Genomic DNA, 21586 nt, shown 5'->3' on the forward strand with positions numbered 1-21586 from the left:
GATATGATCCAAGGCTTCCTTTAAAGTACCTACTCTCACGTAAGGTGGGTCAATGAATCCTCTGATTCTTTCTACTTCTTCCTCAATCATTCCCCCTATTTGATCTTTTGCTACTCCAAGACTCTTCACATTGTTCAGGCTACCTTCAAATCTTCCTTCCTTATTCAATCTTTCTACTACATACATCCCATCCATGATCCAAAAATAGCTATGTCTCAAATCGTTAAATAATTTTGTCACCTCCATCTTCTTTGTTTATTCCTTAGAATGGTGCGAACGACGAATACTGTGGGTTCTTATAGTGAAAGCGCGGACGTGATGGAAAACATTCCCCTAAAACAAAATTGATCTTACCTAGATCATTACTGAAAACGCGCGGACGTGAAGGAAAACATCCCCTACTTTTCTCATTTCATATGATCTACTATCCACATACGTGAACCAGCAATAAACAAACCCCAAATCTACTATTTACACACGCAAATCATTAAAACTAAATTCATAATATACTATCCACACAAACGTACGTGAGCGCTTACAAAACCCCATAATCTACCATTCACACAAACCTACTTGATCACTTACAAACACTAATACATACACTCGCAATTAAAAAAAGAGTCATTGTTTATATTCACACTACTCTACATGCACACATTGGCAAATCCATTGTTATTTCTTTTCTAGAGTATTGGGTAGCCCTGAAAAGGGCTGTTTGTTTTTGAACTCCAGTGACACCTGGTTAATGATAGCACCTTCCAGGCCTGGCACCACACACACATCTTCTTCCCCAGTTTCCTTTTACTTTTTTTCTTGAAAGCGCAGAGGGAGGATGATTGGCTTCAGCACTCCAATCCTCTGTCTCTGGTATCTTGTAAGCCATCCTCTCTCCTATTTTCTTTTCCTCCTCTTCCCTCTGTCTTCTCTCCTCCTCTTCCTTCTTTATTCTTTCCTCTTCTACTATGGCCTCTGCGGCCAGTTCATTTAACAGGCGCCTGACATATTCCAGATGTATCTGGAGTTCAAGAAGTTTGCTTATTCTGGTATTCATTGTCTTGTTAACGAATGAACAGGGTAGCTAGATTGCCCAGTGAGTTTCAATTTATATTGAAAGCGCGGACGTGATGGAAAACATCCCCTAAAACAAAATTGATCTTACCTAGATCATGACCAAACAACGCGCGGACCTAAAAGAAACACTCACTCACTTTTTTATACTGCCTATTACTAATTTAAAAATTTTAATTAATCACTTCAATATACTATCCACATACGCAAAGCAATCAAACCCCAAATCTACTCTCCCCACACGTCAAACACCAAAAAAACATGATCTTAATCTACTATCCACACAAACGTACGTGAGCACTTACAAACACACAATCATATACACAAACACATACACTCACACTATAAAAAAGAGTCAGTGTCTATATTCACACTACTCTACATACACACACTGGCAAATGGATTGTTATTTCTTTTCTAGAGTATTGGGTAGCCCTGAAAAGGGCTGGGTTTTTTTTTTGTTTGCTATGGCAATCTTTTAGTTTCTAAGAATGCGACGTCCTCTAAGGATAGACTTTCTGACGATAGGTCTGCTTCTTCGGAAAGAGAAGAAGAACTCTTTGGTGTCGATACGACAATCGACAAAGCCTCTGTCAGGTTCAGGTTGCTGCTGCTGCTGCTGCTGTTGTTTTTGCTGTTGCTGCTGTCTCTGAAGTCTGTACTTCTCTGTCCATTCTTCTTTCTCCCTGTTCACTTCTTCTCTGAAGAGCTCTTCTATCAGGTCTTCAGTGACTTTTAACATTCTCACATTCTCTATCTCTTCAGCTTTCGGTATCAGACTGTGTCTGACCCTATGCAAATTCACGTAGGCTTCGTTTAGCCTAGCTAGTTTGGAGCACATCTTCGTAGGAAGATGAGTCGACAATGGATGGTTTGACTGGAAACTACCCAGGTTCTTAAAGTCAAAGCGCGGACGTGAAGGAAAACATCCCTCCACGGTTTTCGAGCCGGAACGATCAATGAGTGTCATGAGAGAGACAGAGAGAAGTCAAAGAGCATGAATCAACATTCTTATAGCCAAACAAAAGACAAAGGCATTTTTTTCAAAACACAACATTTTTTTTATTCAAAATCACTTAACACTAACCAACAACTCTAACATTTTTAACAATAATCCACCAATATAACATCAAACATTTGTTTCTTCAAATGACAAACATTATTTTCAATTCACACTCTACTTTAAACAGGGCTGACAACGTTGTGAATGAAATTGTGATTTCCATTGTTGGAAGTCATTAGGCCATTGATGGACACTACGTTTCCTAGCTTGAGACAAAAGATAAGCATAATGGTCACAAAACCATCGATCTACTTTCACATCATTTCTAGAAGAAGAACGAGGATCAAAATGAGTCACTAAATGTTCTAAGGAATAGCCCAGGCTGCGATGATGCAGAAAATACACGCAATATTGTCCACACACCAAGGAATCTATGCCTTGTAATTTCACATTATTGAATCGGGTGGTCTGAGAATTTCTTCTCATAAAGTCAATGATATCGTCTTCCAAAGGAGGCAATCCATACGAATCAAAATATTCCACACAGCCTTCTTGAGGAAAGTAGACGGCTACCCAGTGGGTTCCTGGGAGATGACTGTCGTCCGTGTTGATGACATAAGCTAGATGGTCTTGAGGTTTGCGATGAGGGAGTTCATCTTTAGCACAGACGACAGGATTCCAAGAAGCCGTATACGAACTGTGGTTCAAAAGGTAATAAAGTTCCCAATGATCCATTTTTTGTGTGGTTTATTTCTTCTTCACAGGTAATAATAAGTCATCAATTCGATTCTGACTTTTTGCTTGAAAATGTCTGACAAATAACCGTTTCTTCGTTTCGTCTCCTCACTCTGATTCAGGAGAGCTTCGATACGATGGATCTCTTGAGTGGTTAATGGTGGACAAGAATGTTCACGCAAGTCTTTATACCACTGATGCAACACGACTTCGTCCGAGATGAGACTTCAAGCTTCGTCCAGATACTCGTCCAATTTTTCTTCTTGACTCAGCATCAGGCATTTATCGTGTTGAATTTGACTGGGATGATCGTTTTGACATCCATAGCACTCTTTTTTGATCAATTCCGTCATTTTTTCCACCAAGTGTTTGGCAAAACAGGAGACTAAATGTGATTCTTGTTCTGGCCATCGAGACTTCATCATAACTTCGTCGTCTTTGTCTTGAGATTCTTTTTCCACGGTCTCCTCACATTCCATCTCCAAAGTTTCTCCACTAGGTAAAGAGGGATAACAGTCTTCCATAGCTTCTAATAGTCTAGAATGACTTCTCTCAAACTGTTGATTTCTATCGTATTATCGAATTCTGCATACAGGATGACGTTCACTGTCTCGTCCAGTGGCTTTGCAAACTGAAGTTCCACACGAATCTGGCCGGATTTTATAGGGTGGAAATGTCCCTCGTCGCTGCCTTGGTCTGGTGTGAAATCGAAAGCCCACAAAGCATAACCTCCTGCGTAATCCTCGTACGTAATGCCGTGACTGGTGTTGGTCCCTAACTGTCCGGTGGCTTCGTACAGGGACAAGTACGATCTCAAGTAATTCATCTTTGTGTCACCAAAGTCAGGTTCGAAAGGACGGGTACACAAGGTCTTGCCATCGCGACTGACTTCGATTTTCTTCACGTCGAAGTGTTGAAAGTAGAAAGGATTTTCAGCGAAGGCTCCGTTGAAGGCTGAATTCAAGACCATACCAAGGATTAAACGCTTGGGTAACTGTCCTTGAAACAGATGATCTTCGATCATGGAATGATGGTTACGGGGAATGGTGAACGTTTTTACTTCCACGCGTCGGATGGGATACTTGGCGGTCGTTCTGCTCAATGTCTGACTGATATCGTTTCCCACTTTAGGTAACACTTCCACGCGTCGTACGTTACAGTTTGGCCTCCTCGATTTTGCTTTTGGCAGAACTATCAGCCAACAAATGGAAAGCGGTACTGCTACGATTCAGTCTCAAGCGAACATTTACCCCGTTCAGCAAATATTTCTCTTGCAACCACATGTCCAAATGCAAACGATCCATCAGTTCTAAACTCTTCTTATTTAAAATTTTGCTTCGTCTTTCCACAAAGCCGTCATTGCTTTTATTTAATGTGTTAAACTCCTTCGCTTCGTCAGGTTCCCATAGCACACAGGCATTGAGATGAGTATTCTTGGCATCTATTCCGTACGTCAAGAGATTGTCCAGGTAGGCACGGTAAGGGTAAGTATCCATGCTGCTGCTGACCAGTTTGTTATTCAAGTACAAGTCCACTGAGCTGAACAAGGAATGCATGAAATTGTAGACGGGAGCTATATTCTCAGTGTCTTCTACTCCACCATCATCCTTATCTAGAACTTTGACTTTCAAGTACAAGTAACTGCTATTCAGATCGATGTAATCTTCGTGCTGTCCCTTGATTTCAAACTCGATGGGAGCGGAATCTGTCAGTGAGGAGACGGGGTGAAATTCCACCCATTGGGATTCTTGCATCGTCATCATGGTAGGTGGCATGGCAAACAGATCTAGTTCCGACTTGGAACAAGCGCATGACTCTCGGTGCATCATTTTTTCTGTGTCTCAATAATCGAAAACGTCTAAGTCTCGAACGGTTCTTCTTTTATTTGTCTTTCTAGCTTTAGACGTGTGAAGTCTGGTGAAAGGGTGTTTTCTTCGTCGTCTCTTTCTGCCTTGTCCTTGATGAATGCCTGACTCGGTAGCGTGCAGGGCATTTATAGGTGTGTCTCGTCGGCCCAAAAGGTCTTTGCCCGTTTGCAGCAAGACATTTTTGACTGCCCTCATGAAGGCTTCTTTAGGGTTTTGTTTGTCGATGATGACATTTTGGAGAAATTCTTTGCCTTGTGTCAGTGCCGCATCTTTCAAGGCGTGCAATCCGCGTGTCACCATCGGTTTCAAAACCGGAGCCACCGAACGAAAGGCCGATTTTAGCATATCTCCTAAACCGTGTCCTCGCTGTCGAGCAACCCCTCGGTACACTGGATACATGACTTACGAGTCGCTAGAGAACCGTTTTCGAAAATGGAGTTTCACCGTGACTTTTCCTTTGGTGAATGGAATATTTTGTCCCAGATCTCCTTTTATAGCAATGTTGACCGTGTCCAAATACGATTTGCTGACAGGCAAATAATGAGGATTACAAATTCGCGGTGGACGTGATAAGTGTTTCCACCTTCCTCGTCAGTGTTCGTGACAGAATTTACTTTGAAAGGAATGACACGCAGTAACGGCACGGAGGTGTGTCCCACCACGTTGTACTCCACCACATCGGAGTACACAAAGATCAAATTCACTCCCTGGTCCAGTTCTACCGGGAAACGAAAATACCTCGCAAAATGCCCGTTGTTGTCAATCTCTGCTATGTGAATCCTTTTGGTCTGTTTATCCGTGACCATATTGAGGTCTCCACCCAAAATGTCATACAATTCTGGGCAAAATTTAATACGTATACTTCTATCCTCACATTCAAATTTGATGAGTAGACGGTGAGACAGTTTGTGTTACTCAATGGTGACACGTTTTTTCAGTCCGGTCAGAACTTTGTCAAATGCTGCATAGGATTTGTCAGCGATGGCCTCCATCAGATGTTGACCACTAAAATAATGGCCTGAGTTAATTTTAAAGTGATAAACGTAAAATGGAGGAGAAGTGTCACTGCTGCTGCGGGGTATTTGGGTCTTTGCAAGTGATTTAGGTTGAGAAGTGGTCATCATGGTTTGCTGCACTATTGGGTCCAGAATTTCGACGTCAAAATTGTTTTGAGTTTCAGTGATGTTTTTGATTTGTGTTGGGTAAATCATTTCTACCAAAGCCACTTCCCAATGGGCTTCGTGATCTAATGGGATGGCCTGAGGTAATTTGGCCATGTAACAGCACAACGTGTTGTGGGGAAACACCTCCATGGAACTGTCACTGGGTAAGGTTAAGTAAAATTGGTTTTGGTGACTGATAATTCCAGAGTTCTGTGGCTGTCCGAGGGGTTACTGGACGTCAGAGGCGTGTCTCCGCTCAAAATGGGGTTGTTGTTGTTATTGGAGTGGTGACTGGCACTGGCACTGGACACAAGGTTCCCGTGGTTCCCGTTCGAGGAGAATTTCAGGGAGGGATTGGGAAGCAGGTAACCGATGCAACTGCTCAATAAAATGGTCCGCAATTGTTTGTCTCCTTGTTGCAAACTCAAATTGGCGATGGCTGCCCCGATGACACAATACACCACGAAGATTTGGCAGAAAAAGACGGAGTGGTCAACGTAGCTGCGTCTGTGTGAAAGGGCATGATGGTCACTTCTTTTTATAGTCGATGACTTGCGAAGCGTCGATCCAAGAATCACAACTGGGTGGATATCCTTTCCAACGTACTTTGACTTCTTTGATACGTCGTTTGCCCACTTTACGGGTTCTGCGTTCGAGAATGCTTTCGATGTCGTACACGTCGTCTTCTTTTTTGGTCACACGTTGTAACTCGGGCAAATAAAACGTTCCTTTGAGCACTTCTCCGTTCATGTCTTCCAATTTATAGACGGCATGATGTCGACCATGTACTCGTCCAGTGACACGAAACAATTCGGTCGTCCAGTTAGGTAAGTAACCTTTGTCGAAAGTGCGTTTGGTTTTGCCAATGCGCACCCAATCTCCTACGGTCAACACTTCACTTTTCTTGAGGACAGCCCTCGTCGGGGACGTACCAAACAGGCGCTCAAACACCAGCACTTCGTTGTCGGGAGTCACTTCTTGCGGGGTACGTCCGATGCTTCGATGGTAAGATTGGTTGTACGCTTGCACCAGGTGCGGTAAGATGTCGATGTACTTCAGAGTGTGGTGATGCGTAAAATATTTCCACATGCGTTCTTTCAAAGTGCGTTGAAAACGTTCCACGATGCTGGCTTTGGTTTCGGGATTCTCGGTGGTAAAAAAAATGAATGTCACGTTTCTTTAATTCTTTTTGGAAAGCTTGGTTCAGAAATTCGGTGCCTTTGTCTGTTTGCCATCGAAGAGGGTGACGACCGCTTTGTTTCAACACTCGTTGCAGGGCTCGCACTAACTCGCTGCTCGATTTGGAAGTCAAGGGCACGACCCAGGCAAATTTCGAAAAGACGTCGATGACACAAAACAAATATTTGTAGCCACGATTGTAGCTGGCCAAATGAGAGACATCGGCTTAATCGGCTTGCCATTGATGATCGATGTCTTCCACTCGAGTGCGACTTCTGGAAAACTTGCGTCGAATGGGTTTGTGTAAAGTGTAGGTAGCTTGTTCTTGTAACCATCGTTGCACTTGAGGTAAACGGAGACTTTTCAGTCGCATTTTGGCAGCACGATACAATTTTTGAACTCCTGCGTAACCTGCAGGATGCGAGGGATCGTAGTAAATGCTGGCTAACACTTTTTCCATTTTTTTTTGTGTTTGTGTGTTAATAAGACACCCACTCTTGGAGGATGCTACTCTTTTTCTCTTGGGGTATTTTCTTGGATTGCAATGCTTTGCGTGTGCGACCGGCAATAGGTGTCGAGGAGAAGGATGTGTGAACAGGGGATATCGGTTCTTGTTTCACTTCTGTCTTCACTTTCGTTTTCTCTTGTGATGAAGAAGGGGTGGCCATCATCTTTTTAATCCATCCAATTCTGAAGGTAGGTGGTGTTGTTAACTTGCGTACTTTTTCTGGTGGAGTTTGAAACCCTTCTTCTTCTTCTTCTCCTTTTTCTGTCTTGGTCACTGGTAGTGGTGGTACTGGTACTGGTGATGGTGCTGGACTTTTCATCAAGGTCTTAAAATCTTTCAGAGTGGGTAGAGCTGTTTCGTCTAAAGCTTTCTGGTGAAAGAGTTGCAGTAGTTGCAAGAGTTGACCGTACTTTTGCGATTTTTCTGTTTCGGACAAATCTTGGCGATCCATCAAGGACTGCAATTCGTGTTATAACTGGGACATCTCGCTCAAATGGGGATTGGGAGGTAAATGCGGGGTGCGTTGTTCTTGCCAACGATGGTATTCCATCCATCGTTTGTAAGGCACTAAAGCTAGTTTTCGTCCTTCCATGGGGTTGTCAGGGGTCGATTCTGAGATCTTGGGACTTCCGAGGGCCTTTTTATCTTGCTCCCACCAGTCCTCCCAACATGGTTCCCAAGACTCCTTTCAGCAAGGGACCTAACAAGAGGGGTAAAATGCCTCCACGTTGGACCAACATCTTCTTCTTTTGACGAATGGGAATTTTCTTTTGAACCATTTGGCGAAGAACGTGACGATGTTTGGCTAAGCATTGTTTCTGGTGTTTGGACAAAGGGATCGTGCCTTTCAAGACGTTCAAACAACATTCGCACACGGTATCGATGACCTCTTTGGAGGCTGATTGAATGAGTTTTTTTGTCGTAGAGGTGGAGAAGCTTTGGACAGGACAGATAACATGACCCCATGTTTCACTAACCGAGGAGGTAGTCCTTTTCTTTTCTTTCCTTGGGGCTGTTTAGAAGAGGGATGTTTTCTGGAGGGTGACAACTTTGAGTCTTCAGGAGCACCAAAAACACTGATACCCCGACTTGGTCACAGGCCTTTTTTATACTGGAACTCGTCGCCACTGATTGTCTTTACGTCGTATCAATTTGAGGACAGGCATGACACGTCGTGTAGTGGTACGCAACGGACTAAATCGAGCCAGTTCTTGCTTGGACAAATCCAGTAAACTTTGTAACATGCCCGATCTTTCTTGGACTTTGATTTTGGGAGAAGGTACTTTGTGAGCAGCAGCCACTGCCACTAAATTGGAGGTTCCTGCCACTGGGGAAGTTCTTGGGGTCATCAACGGAGAAGTTCTTGGTGTGATCAACGTCTCCAAGTACTCTTCAGTTCTTGGTGTCATCAACGGAGAAGTGGATGAATGTGAGGCTGCCGGAGACGCCGTCACCGTCGTGGCAGGTCGTGGTTTGCGAGTGTAAGGTTGCGTTCTGGCCGAAGAAGTGCCTCTCTTGCGACTAGTTTTCTTCTGTGGACTTTTCTTTTTCTGGGGACTTTTTCTCTGTTTCTTTTTCTGGAGGCTTCTTTTCTTTTTCCGGGGTGGTGTCTGGTAAGAGGAGGGTCCCGCCACTGGAGAAGTTCTCCTTGGGGGCCTGGTCTTTTTCTTCTTCTTGGAGCTTCGTTTGACTTTTTTCTTGGGGAGAAGTTTGGGGGCATTAGGATCCCATCTTAAGAGAGAGCGAATGATGACCCCTCCTAGAGTACCGCTCCCTCCAGGTTTCAAAATGATTTGTTTTTTGGTTTGAGTGTCGATGCGGGGATCGGCCAGTTTGGTCAAAGCGACTTTGTTTCGATCAAAAAAGCGTTTGGTTTGATGAGGAATCTGAATGATCCCTTGGAGTAATTGACGTGCTGTCACCGTGAACAATCGTAAGACTTCTTTGAGAGTCGCTTCTAAGACACGAGCTCGTATTTGTGGATTATTTTCTCGACTGATGCCATACAAGGCACGAATCAATTTGACGGGAAGATGCGACTGAAGGGACGTCATGTTCAAAATGTGTGTGAGACAGACGAAAAGGGTCTGAGGTTTTTATAGATTTTTTGTGGAGTGAAATTAAGTCGAGGACGGAGACGTGTACAGGACAGGCCCTCCGTCTTGACACCAGTGGTGAAACAAGTGGGTACGAAATCGCAAATCATCGGAGGTCGTAGGTTTCAAATCGACGAGTAAATAGGCGTGTGGCGTTTGAGTGGCATCGTCGTACGCCTGAGTCAGCCAAGGCGTTCCTAACTGTTTGGCTAAGACTTGCACTTGCGATTTATCTCGAGGGCTTTTAAACAAGACCACGTAATGCGCATTGAGACTGATGGTGCGATGGGCTTTACTTTGTTGAAACAAATTTTGGGTGATGTAAACGACACTGGCATTACGGTGATGCCCTTTGCGCGTGAACCACAGTTTAATTTCTTCTTCGTCTTCTCCTAACATGTCGTCGAAAATGACCAAATGGGTTTGACGGGAGTCAGAGACAATGCCGTCGTCTTCTTTAGGAATGCCTTCCACAAACACGATGGAATCGCCTTGACTTTCTCGCAAGAGGCTGTACGCCGATTGCCACTCTTTGTAACACCACAGGATCCGCTGAGGTGGTCGATCGATCAAATGATGTTTATGTTCGATCAAACGTTTGACGAATTCGGTTTTGCCTGAACCGCTAGGTTCAGCAATGAGCATGTTAAAGGGATGGCGAAGATACAAAGCCTCCCCACTGGTACGATCTAAGCGTTCGTCGATAACTTTGACAGTGGAGGAAGAGGGAGCAGAGACAGCAGAGGTAGCCATAGTGTCAGGAATGTCACTTGTGACACGAAAACAAACAAGACGAGAGTTTATATACTTTTTTTCAGAACACGTTTATTGAATGTTTTAAACATGAATACGAAAGACAAAAATACATAAAAGCCAAAGGCTTAAGTACAATGATAAAAGGCACATGAAAATCATTAACGTGGAATAAAAACAAGTGTCTGTGCAACATGTTTTGGATAAAGTTCTGACCAGTTCTATAGTAGGGGGTAAGGTCACACAAGTGTCCTCCCGAAAGGGTCTTTCAGGCCTGTCCACGACAGTCCTGTCCTGGGTGACTGGTTCTTCTGGTACCGTCACTAACACAGGTTGAAAAGTGACTTTTTTCCTTGAACAACTCTCGTGCATACTGGGCCACTTCTTGGGTCCAAGCCTCAAAATCCCATTTTTTCCAGGCACGGACATCTGTCCAATGGGGGTGTAAGTCACAAGCTACACACACATCGTCATACACGTCTTGGGTAGCTAAAAGTTGACGAATCTTTTTTTCCCGTAGAGGTCGAGAAGTATCCAGATGAAAACGTAAGGCTTTGAGCAAATGGAGTCTCTCGTGAACATTTAAAGGCACCACTTTCATGTTGAATGGGTGGTAAATACTGTTCGTAAAGAGTCCACAAGGAATCGGCTGGTAAACGAAATCCCATAAAACAAGTCACTAAGACACACACCACTTGTCGACCCAAATTGAATGGATACAGTTCTTGTAATAATCGATGGTAATGATCCACGGTTTGAATATGGTCATTGAGTTCCTTCCACGGAATCTGTTGGATTACATGCGATAAAAGTCGTGGCATGGCAGCCTGTTTTTATGGTCTCTTTGTTTCGGAAACAAGACACGTACTTTCTAGCCAGAGATCTTCGTTCTCCAGTGGGGAATTTAAATGTTGCATACTGTAACCGAAACGTCAGACTTCGTTTAGAAGTTTCCTCTTCCGCTAAGTAGATTCCACGTAAAATATGTCGGTAATCCTTTACCTTGTCTTCCTCAATGTGTTGTACTAGGTGAATCTCGAAGTAACCAAAATGATCAACACGTGGATCATCGGGGGCCTGGAAGTATTGAACAAGGTCTGACCACTGAAACAATTTCTGACGAATCAGTTCTCTTATACCATTCAGGTACCAGTGGTTAAAGATCTGGTGACGTAACGGATGCAATTGTTCTTTACGTTTGACTTGTATTTTGACCAGCTCTCGGTAAATGCGTTCTCTTAACTCCACAGGCAAAGCACGAATGTTCTCGTGTAAAGTATCCATGAACAGATTATGGTAAGTTACTTCAATGTCTCGGTCCCACTAAGGGTAAGTAATGAAATTCGGTGACCATCGAGCATGTTCTACGTAGGCCGAATCTTGCGGTTCCCAGTGGTGAAGTGACACACCGCAACTGAAGCACTTGACTTTATCTCCTTCGCCCAAGTAGAAAAATCCGGCTCTGGCTAATTCTTCGGGGGTCGGGCCTCCCAGATACTTAGGCCATTTTCCTTTGAACGATTGAAGACGATTTTCAAAGTCGCAGTATTCCGACAAACGCACAGGAAACGAATATTCGTCCTTCACAGGTTTGTTTCGATGAGGGTTGGGTGACATGGACAGGAGTTTACTCAGGGCTGGATGACATCCGTAGGGGGGTAGACGTGAAGGTGAACATCCACCTTTAAAACGAAACCCAGTAAAATGTCCAAGAGGACGAGCGGCATCGCTTTCGCATCCCTCAGGTTTGACACGCACAGCATCACTTTCCATGACAGGGGTAGTGAGAACAAAGTTCCCATGATGCTTTACGGCATCGCTAAGGTCACGACGTACAGCATCGTACCCATCGCAAGGCTCACAATCGCATTCCACTTCCGAAGCCCCACACTTGAATTGTGCCTGTCTAAACTTGTTTTGTGTTTCTCTGAAAGTATTCATCTTGTTCGCTCGGTCTTGGTAGTCCCAATGAACTATCGATCTTGACCATAGCCCCTTTTTATACTATTTATACTAGTCGCAATGCAGTCTCAAGCTTGTACATCGTTCCTTTTTTATATTTTTTATGTCTTGTTTTGGAAGGTACCGTCTCTAAGGTGCCGTCATCATTGTACCGTAATGTCATGGGTGGAAAGGCCATAGAAAGGTAAGGGCAGTGCGGAGACCATCGAGTATGTTCCAGAATAGCTGAATCTTTGTAGATACATAGATCCATTCGTAACTTCAGGCCACAAGCGAAACACTGTACTTCATATCCCAATCCTGACTCAGGTCCCAAGTAGACAAATCCTGTTCTAGCTAAAATATGCAAAGAAGGTAAATCCTTTCCTATCCGTAGTTCATGCTTGAAACATGTCCAATCGACGGCCACAATCACAACAGTCAAGCAAGAAAACCGGAAAATGGTAGGGTTTGAACTTGGAGTTCTCATCGGGTTTCTCACTCGATTCTTGCTGTGGCGAAGTCATCCTTCTGGTGGGTGGCTATCCGCTTACAACCAAAGTTTTATACCAACATGTCATACGGCAAAGTAAAGTGGTTGGGAAGTCGCACTCGCTTCTGGTACACGATTTGATAGACTTTTTCCAAGTTCGACTGACGATGTGGTGAGTGGGTAAACGTACAATCTTGTTCGGTTGATAGGTGGTCACTTTAAAATATTCATCCTCTCCGGATTGCAAGGCTTCTTTCAATACCCCAAAGTTGACCACACGACTGGTACGATAATTCAGAGTCAATCCTTTCACTTTGCACGTCGTGTGCACTTCTCCTTGTGGGTCCCGGTATTCGTAGCCGTAATTTTTGGGACCACCACTGACGAAACTTAGAATCTTGTCGTCGGGATGCTCGTCTGTCCAGGCTCCTAAACGGTCTCCTTCGATGTTAGGGTGCTGTTGACTCGGGTGATGGATGTAAATGCAACTGTCCGTGTCAAAGTACAGGACGCGTTCCCCTAACAGTTCTAAAGCTTCGTACAATTTTAAGCGAGCATGAGCTGTCATGTAAGCCGCAATGATGACATTTCCAAAAGGGTCGTCTTGTACAAAGTCCAGATCTTCTTCGTAATTGACCAAGATCAAATCCTCTCGAACGACGTCCACGTGTTTCATGAATTTGGTTTTGTCGTGAATCATCTGGAAGTAGCGGGAAGGTTCGGTCAAATACTCCGTCTTGGGTAGACACGGTCGTCGTGCCATTTTACTCCACAAGCAATTTAACATCACTTTGGCAAACGATCGCCTGCCTTCGTTTTTCTCGATGTGGTCTAAAGTGATGCCATCTTGTTCATAGTATTTCTCTTTGAATTTTATTTGGTCTTCGGGAGTGTGACACCAGGAAGGATAGCCGCTGGCTTCTTGCTTCAGTTTCAAAAAGGCATCCACGTAGTCGGCGAAAATGCCTTTCTGACTGGGGTCACCCTTGTGGTATTGTTCTGTCTTGGGAAAGTGACAAATTTCGTACACTTCTAACAGTTGGTATCCCATGTCCAGAGCTTTGAACAATTCTACGCTGACCCAGGTTCCCGTCAAAGCCCGTTCTTCCTGGGTGTACTGACAAGGCTGGTCTTGGTTGCACGTTTCGGCACAAGTACGGCACAAAGGAAACATCAGTTTGCCTTGGCAATGGTGAGGTAAGACGGGATGGTACAAATCTGTGGGAGGCAAAACTTTACACTTGATCAAGCCTTCGTATTGTCGAATGTTTTTCAGGTCGATGTGTTTCGTCAACAACTGTGGGTGCCCTGTAGGAAAGCGACAATATTTGCACACGTAGGGATACAGCGAACACACGTCCAAGTATTTGATTTCTTCTCCTTTCTCTTCGTCGGCTTGGTACAGCAAACAGGTGGCATTGGTCCTTCCTCCGTACAAACTATCCCTTGGGTTCAGGGGGTCCATGAACTGGTAACTTTCCACGAGGCGTTTAAATTCGGGATCGGTTTTCAAACGGTGATCGTATTCGTGTTCCCACATTTCCACCACTTGGTATCCTTCCTGTTCTAACTTTAGGCGTCGCTGACAAGTGGCCTGGTACAAGTCTTCCATGGTTCGTTGTAAAAACTAATTTTTAGTGCCACGGTCAGGGTAACAGATGGGACATCCGTGAAATAAGCAACCGTTAAACTCGTACACGATCTTGGGGTTTTCTAAGTCCCAGCCATCGACCGAATGCGTTCCGATGGTCTTTTCGCCCCCTCCGTTGCGGACATGCTGAATCCACTTGTCTTCCTTGTCGCACAAGTAATGTAACCAACGTAGGGCATTGACCGAGTATTGACGTTTGACATAGTGGGTCGTTTGAGGACTGATGACAGCTACGGTGTTTTCAGGCATGAATCGTTGTCGATACACTAAGGAACACGCTTTGGCAATGGTGCAAGCTTCTTTCAAAGGATCGACCCCTCCGTGTTCCATGAACAGTTCTCGAAATTTTCCACAGCAACGTCGTAAAATGTCCACGTCGGAACGACAATACTTTAACATTTCTTCCTGAAAGTCGAAAGGGTCGGAGGCGTGAGCCTGGTACCAAGCGGAGAAAGCTTCTCGTTGTTCGGTACGCATGCTGTCGGGGTCGTAATAGTGAGCCTCAGGTAAATGGGGTAGAACGGCGTGTTGATTGGCTTCCGTATTGAAAAAGTGTGGAAAGTACCCTTTAGCCATTTCTGTCATTCCAAACGTTTTAGGCATTCGGCTCAAAGGCATGGCCAAGTAACTCATGGAATCTTTAAACTGTACTTGTCCCACTTGCATGAAAATGATGTTGGCTCCGTTCAAAGTCACTTTAGGACGCTCTGTGCCTTGTTCCGTATAGTATCTGAGAAGAAACTGTCCATCGTATCCGGAGAAATTGTGAGCCATCACCGTGGCATGACGATGACAATCTCCGTAACGTTCGATGTCCTCTTGGCTCCACGTCTTGTCGATGGGGTCTAAGACCCATTGTGTAAAATCGGCTAACGTGTTCGGTCCTCGAAAGATTTTTTCACGCCCTCCGGGAATCTTGCTGCAGTGAGGGCAATGACTGAAGATAGGTTCCTGAATGCACTTCTCGTACGCTCGATGAGCCACGAAGAAATTAGGAATGTGAATGCCGGTCTCTTGCATGCATTCGAAATCAAAAAAGATGAAAATGCCTTTCTTCTTGTGACCGTCCTCTTTCTCTGGTTGGGGTTGGTATTTTTGCACGTAGCACTGGTGTTCCAAGTCCACGATGTGATGACAAATGTGACATTTTTTCTTTCCTGAACATACGTGTGCCTTGGCACTATTGGCACGTAGGCCTTGTCCACACGCGGGGCACAATCTCAGCAGTTGACAAGCACATTTCTGCTGTGAACCTTGCGTCTTGAGATGTTGTTGGTAACAGGCAGGGCTGACAAACCTGCGCAGACAAGCAAGACAATGTACTCTTTCTTGTCCTTCGCTCAGACAGGGTGGAGAGGCCAAACATCCTGAGCATTTCAATCCGCAATGTTTGTGTTGCTCTCGATTATTATAACCATGGTCACATTTCTCACAGTAATAACCGTATCCCAGGAATGCAGTGATACTGGTAATGGTATCGAAATGTTCATTGTGATAATAGACATGAATGTAGTTTCCGTCCTTAAAGTCTTGGCCTCGAAACAACAGATGCCCACGCACTTCTTGAGGGTGTACTTTCAAGGTGTAGGTGGAGCTAGGACATCTTGCAATTTTTGCATTTCAGGAATGCCGCAGGGTGTGTCTTTGGACAGTCCGACTTGTTGCAACAGGAGTTCTGCTTCATTTCGTTGTTTGGCTCGATCGGATCGTTGAATAGTTTTCCAGGCTCTTTTCCATTCTACCGTGTCGTTCTTGTTGGCATAGGTTCGTCCCATCACGATGGCTCGGGCTAAACACATCTGGTATTGAGGGCTGTTAATTCGGACGAGACTTGTTTTGGTGCTGCGAAGGTCCTTCACCAGTAACACCTTATTGCGTTGTCCGGTCCCTTGAGGAGGAGAGACGTGGGTCATGTCCAGTGTGGCTTTTCCATCGGTGATGTCAAACTAGTCATTAGATTGTTGCACGTGTTGAATCTTGTCCATGACTTTGGAAGCAGTTAATTCTGCGGGTCTGCTAAACGCGATCCAAACAGGGGATTTCAAACCGTCGTGTTGTATGGAAAGTCTCAAGCGATCGTCTTCTTTGGGTTGACATTGTCGCTTGAGTGCGGTGAGCAAAGAATCCCACACCCCAGTGATGAACCCTTCTGCTTTCTCTAACGGTACTTCAGCCTTGAAATCTTTAAACTTCACTGTGTATTTGTAAACCGTGGTTCTAAATTTTCTAGAGGAGCGCTTTTCCGTCTCTCGAATGGAATAGTACTTTTCAGGGTTGACTAAGGGTGGTGAACTTTGTTTAGAGGGTTCGGATTCTGGTTCACTCATGTCCTCTTCAAAATCACTGGCATGAATTTGTGCCAAGACTTCAGCCCTGGTACGAGGCGATAGATCACGTTTCTGCCTCTTACTTTCTTCTTCTCGAATGAATAGGATCGTTTCATCTTGAGTGAAAAACGTCAAATGACTCAAGTTTAAACACCATGGGCTAATTTATAGTCATAGCAAACCAGCGTATATAAAAGGGTGTGTGTCTTGTCCTTTCACTATTCATTTCACTCTCTAACCGAGCACAACGATGGAAGAGACTAGCCAAATCGAACGTTTCATCAGAGCTTTGCGAGGGGTCATTAGAAAATTCTCTTCAGACCAGCCGACGGACTACTCTCCTTCCTTTCGAGATAAAAGTCAAGATACTTGCTATATCTGTCAGAAGAAAGGGCATTGGTCTTCAGAGTGTCCAGACCATCAAAAAAGAAAACAAGGGGCCAGAAAAGACAAAAGTCAAGATACCTGTTATTATTGTCAAGAAAAAGGACATTGGTCTCCAGATTGCCCAAAAAAGAAACAAGAGGAGTCAGAAGAAAAGAGGGATTCTTCTTCAGAAGAGAGGGATTCTTCTTCAGAAGAGAGGGATTCTTCTTCAGAAGAGAGGGATTCTTCAGAGGAAGAAAGCAGCCAGGTAAAGAAAAAGAAACAGGAGAAGAAAAGAAGAAGGAAAGAAAGTGAAGAGGAAGAAGAGGAAAAGAATGTGACGGTGAAGAAATTTAAAAAACAGAGAGACTAAACAATGAGACAGAAGGAGTGTAAGAACTTTTTAAAGTGCTCTGTTGTGAATTGTGAATTGGATTGTAACTATTGATAAAAGAATAAATTAGCTATAAAAAGGTAAGTGTCTTTGAGTTTTGATTTTAAATAAGAAGCTACACTCACGCACTCATATACACGTACTATAGGGGTAAAATGGTTTTTTTTGTTGATTTTTGAGTTATTGGCAATTGAAAGTCTATATCTTTTCGAGAGACGTGGGTGGCCCTGAAAAGGGCCTTTTTTGGTGTAGGGGTGAGTTTAAGCAATTAACTTTAGCTGCCTTAAGCCTTTCCCACGGCCAAGGCCTACTTCTGGACTGCGTAATGTTGATGATGATGATGATTTGGTTGAAATCACTAAGGGTGGTACGACAGGCTTAGTCACAGGGTTGACGTGTTTAGCTCGGGAAGGTCGTATTCTCTTCGGTCGTAATAAAGAAGTCTGATACATTTGTTTCAGACTTCTTAACTCCGCTAAAATGTCTAACAGTACCGTGGCCGTTTGATTTTCACCCTCTTGTTTCTTTGCTGCTACTTCTTCTTCTTGTTGTTTTTTTCTTACCTCTTCTTGCTGCTGTTGCTGTAGGAGAAAAGCTTGTTCCGCTTCCTTTTGTCGTTGTATAAATTTCTCCAATTCTTCTTTCTGTCTCTGTCTAAAATTCTCCACTTGCGGTAATGAAGAAGGTGACGAAGGTTCCGGAACAAATTCTTGCGAGGTAAGAAAATCCACAAAATCCCAATTTACCTCTTCTGAAAGTAAGTCCTGGTTCCCTTGGGCGGTCTCCACTGCTGGTGCACCCCAATTGATCGTTTTCTGAGTTTCCGTCATGTTGAATAACTGTCGCATAGACTGACTGCACACAGGCGCTAGCGAATATATATAGACCACGTGACGTCACAGACTGCTCTCTTCGGATTGGATGCGGGCTGACTGAATTTTGTAACACGTGTTTGGATTGGTCAACAAACTCAATCGGTTTCAATCCTACCTCTACTATAAATAAGTGCAGTTCACTGCATTGATTCACCTGTTCTCGGTGCCTCAAGATGTGGACCGATGTGCAATCTTCTACGCTTGTGTCTTCAATGATGTTCCGGACGGACATACCCATGTATGTCCGATCCAAGTGGACAGTTCTCCACAGGACAGACACCAGTCTGTGGATACGTAGGATCTACGTAGAAAGACAAGGATGCCTCAAAAGAGTCCTGATTTACGGTCCTACAGTGAGACGCAGTCTAAGGACAAGAAGAAGACCAATGCGGTGCCCTTTATGTTAATGGATACATTAACATAAACCCAAAGGCCCTTTTCAGGGCCACTCATAGGTCTCGAAAAGAGATTGACTTTCCATTGCCTACCCCTTTTTTAATTTTTTTATTTTTTAAAAAAAATAAAAATCCCATGTTCATTTCCCATTGTCGCTCAACAGTCCCACGATTTATTCCCATGTTCATTTCCCCTTGTCGCTCAACAGTCCCAAACTCTATTCCCATGTTAATTTCCCTTGTCTTTAGACAGTCCCACGATTTTTCGTCCATGTTAAATTTCCATTGTCGCTAGACAGTCCCAGGGTGGTTAATGTTAAATTTCCATTGTCGCTAGACAGTCCCAGGGGGGTCTGTAATGCTAATTCCCATTGTCGCCAGATCGTCCCCATTCACTACTTGTGTGGTTGTGAGTCGTGATATTTGACCATGCCACGTCTACCAAATATTTTGTATTTGAAAGTAAATGAAATGCTTCAAAAGAAACATATTTTGTTTCCTTTTTTCAAATTTGAATTTCCAATTATTCTCAAAAGACTTTTATGTGTACAAGTTCGCTTTATTTCGGGTCGCGCCCACTTCCCCTCCCCCAAACACATCAAAACACACTTTTTGAGTTTCAAACCCCCTACCATCAAACACTGACCGGTATGAAGGCAGCTAGCAACAGGAGCTATTGACTCATGAATACCTGGAAAACATAAATTCCTACCTTTTTGAGATCCTAGCAGATAAATCCTTTATCCTTAACAAGAAACGAAAAACATATCTGACTTTATTTCCTCCCGTTGTCAGCGTTGCTCACTACATAAAATATGCATTACACTTAATTTTAAATCTTCAAAACATACATACATACATACATACATACATACATACATACATACATACATACATACATACATACATACATACATACATACATACATACATATAAAGATATACTTGTTCCAATCACGTCTATTATAACAACTTAGTTCACCTCCGACCCAAATCTTGACTCACATCTGCCACGCTGGTCAAATGACTATTTTTGATCTCGAGCTATATATACATACATGTACTTGGATGTCCGGCTTAGGTTTCTATGAATTACCCCAAATCAGGCCATTGTGCACTGCGTCGGAATACCATATCACACTGTCATGTTGATGCACGGCAAGAGATATCATTGGAATAACCACGTTAAAACCAATAGTCTTAAAATTGTTTAAATAAACGGGTGAATGTCTCTAGTCAAACTCTCCAAGCGCGTACTTTTTTCAAGACAGTGCTAGGTCATTGCCCTTTACGAAGTAATCTATGCGTATAATGGACAGCTCACAATAAGTGTGGTGTACAAAAGGCGATCAGTGTAAAATCTACAGCACAATTTTGGGATAGAGTGATTGATTGACCCGGACTGTATGGCGCACCAGCACTGTTTGGATATATAGCGCCATAAAAAATGGTTATATGAGAAGTGAATTGATTTAAACTTGGTTCACGATCAGCGAGTATTATAAAAAAATACCTAAAACAGAAACAGTGTGATGGTGCTGATACTAAATGAAGGTTTACGACAAAAGGGTAATGTAAATGGTTAAGTATAAAGGGTAATTAGATAAGAAAATACAATTTAGAGCAATTAACAGTACACGTGTTGGTTACTAATACTCAATGGAAATAGGGTGCGCAAATGATATAATTTAGAATAGATGTTAATTTCTCAAGAAATTTAAAATAAAAGACACATTTGCTGTATCAAAAAGCTTCTTGTGCTCAAAATCGTAGCAACGATCACGTGTACGTTGGAGATCGAAACACTTTAACAGAAAGTGATTCACGGTAAATTGCTCGTTAAAAGAAACGCTCTAATGCGGACCTTCACCCTTTAATATGTAAGAGTATATTATATAAGTATAACCAATTCTAATTAGTACAATGATTACTTTATTTTCTGGTGAAATAAATTTTTTGTTGAATTAAATAAAATTTGCAGGCGTTTCGTCTTTCTACTAGTAAGTCTGTCTCTGGTTTTGATAGGAACTTAAAGGAATTGCAGTTAAAGAACCAGATGGAATTGGATCAAAATTTGAGCTCCAGAAAGAATTGCAAATTTAGAAAGATGATAATGAGAGGAACATGTAAATGCAAAGACAGAAAGAAGAAACAGAAATACATTGCAAAGAGAGGAACGGGAGAGGCAGAGAGAAAAAGAATAGAGTGACATACAAATTGAGAGAGAGAGAGAGAGAGGCAGAGAGAAAAAGAAGAGAGTGAAATACAAATTTATATATATATATATATATATATATATATATATATATATATATATATATATATATATATATATATATATATATATATATATATATATATATATATATATATATATATATATATATATATATAGAGAGAGAGAGAGAGAGAGAGAGAGAGAGAGAGAGAGAGAGAGAGAGAGAACCTATAGCCTGTATTAGCAGTAAACAGATATGCGGGCGTTTATACCACTCATGGAAAACTGCTATCACTCCGGGGCAGTTTATAGTCAATTGTCATAGAGTTGACTGAAAGGTAAAGCGGTCAGAGGCCTTAACTGTCTGCACTGATGCTCACCAATAACCTCATAAAAATTCAGATGCAGAAAGATCATTTTCGATGTAAAGGAAAAATTACAAGGAAAAATTACAAAGATCTGGGAAATTTGAAGAACAGTACCATCCTGTCGCTGATAAGTTGAAAGCTGAACTCCAAAAGAGACTTACATCATTTACAACACCCACCACACC

The 21586-nt window shown here is 43.0% G+C and overlaps 1 protein-coding gene across 1 annotated transcript in view; it reads right to left on the reverse strand.

Moving 5' to 3' along the window:
* Nucleotides 1–19804, reverse strand: part of LOC149801040 (long-chain fatty acid transport protein 2-like) — a 45035-nt gene extending 25231 nt beyond the window's left edge. Inside the window, exon 1 of the mRNA XM_089955081.1 lies at nt 19747–19804. The gene's annotated coding sequence lies outside the window, so the exon portion shown is untranslated. The remainder of the gene's footprint in view (nt 1–19746) is intronic.
* Between the last annotated feature and the right edge of the window lie 1782 nt (nt 19805–21586).

The sequence above is a fragment of the Sinohyriopsis cumingii genome, chromosome 4, assembly GCF_028554795.1.
Source record: "Sinohyriopsis cumingii isolate HCF-2022 chromosome 4, ASM2855479v2, whole genome shotgun sequence".
NCBI lineage: Eukaryota > Metazoa > Mollusca > Bivalvia > Unionida > Unionidae > Sinohyriopsis > Sinohyriopsis cumingii.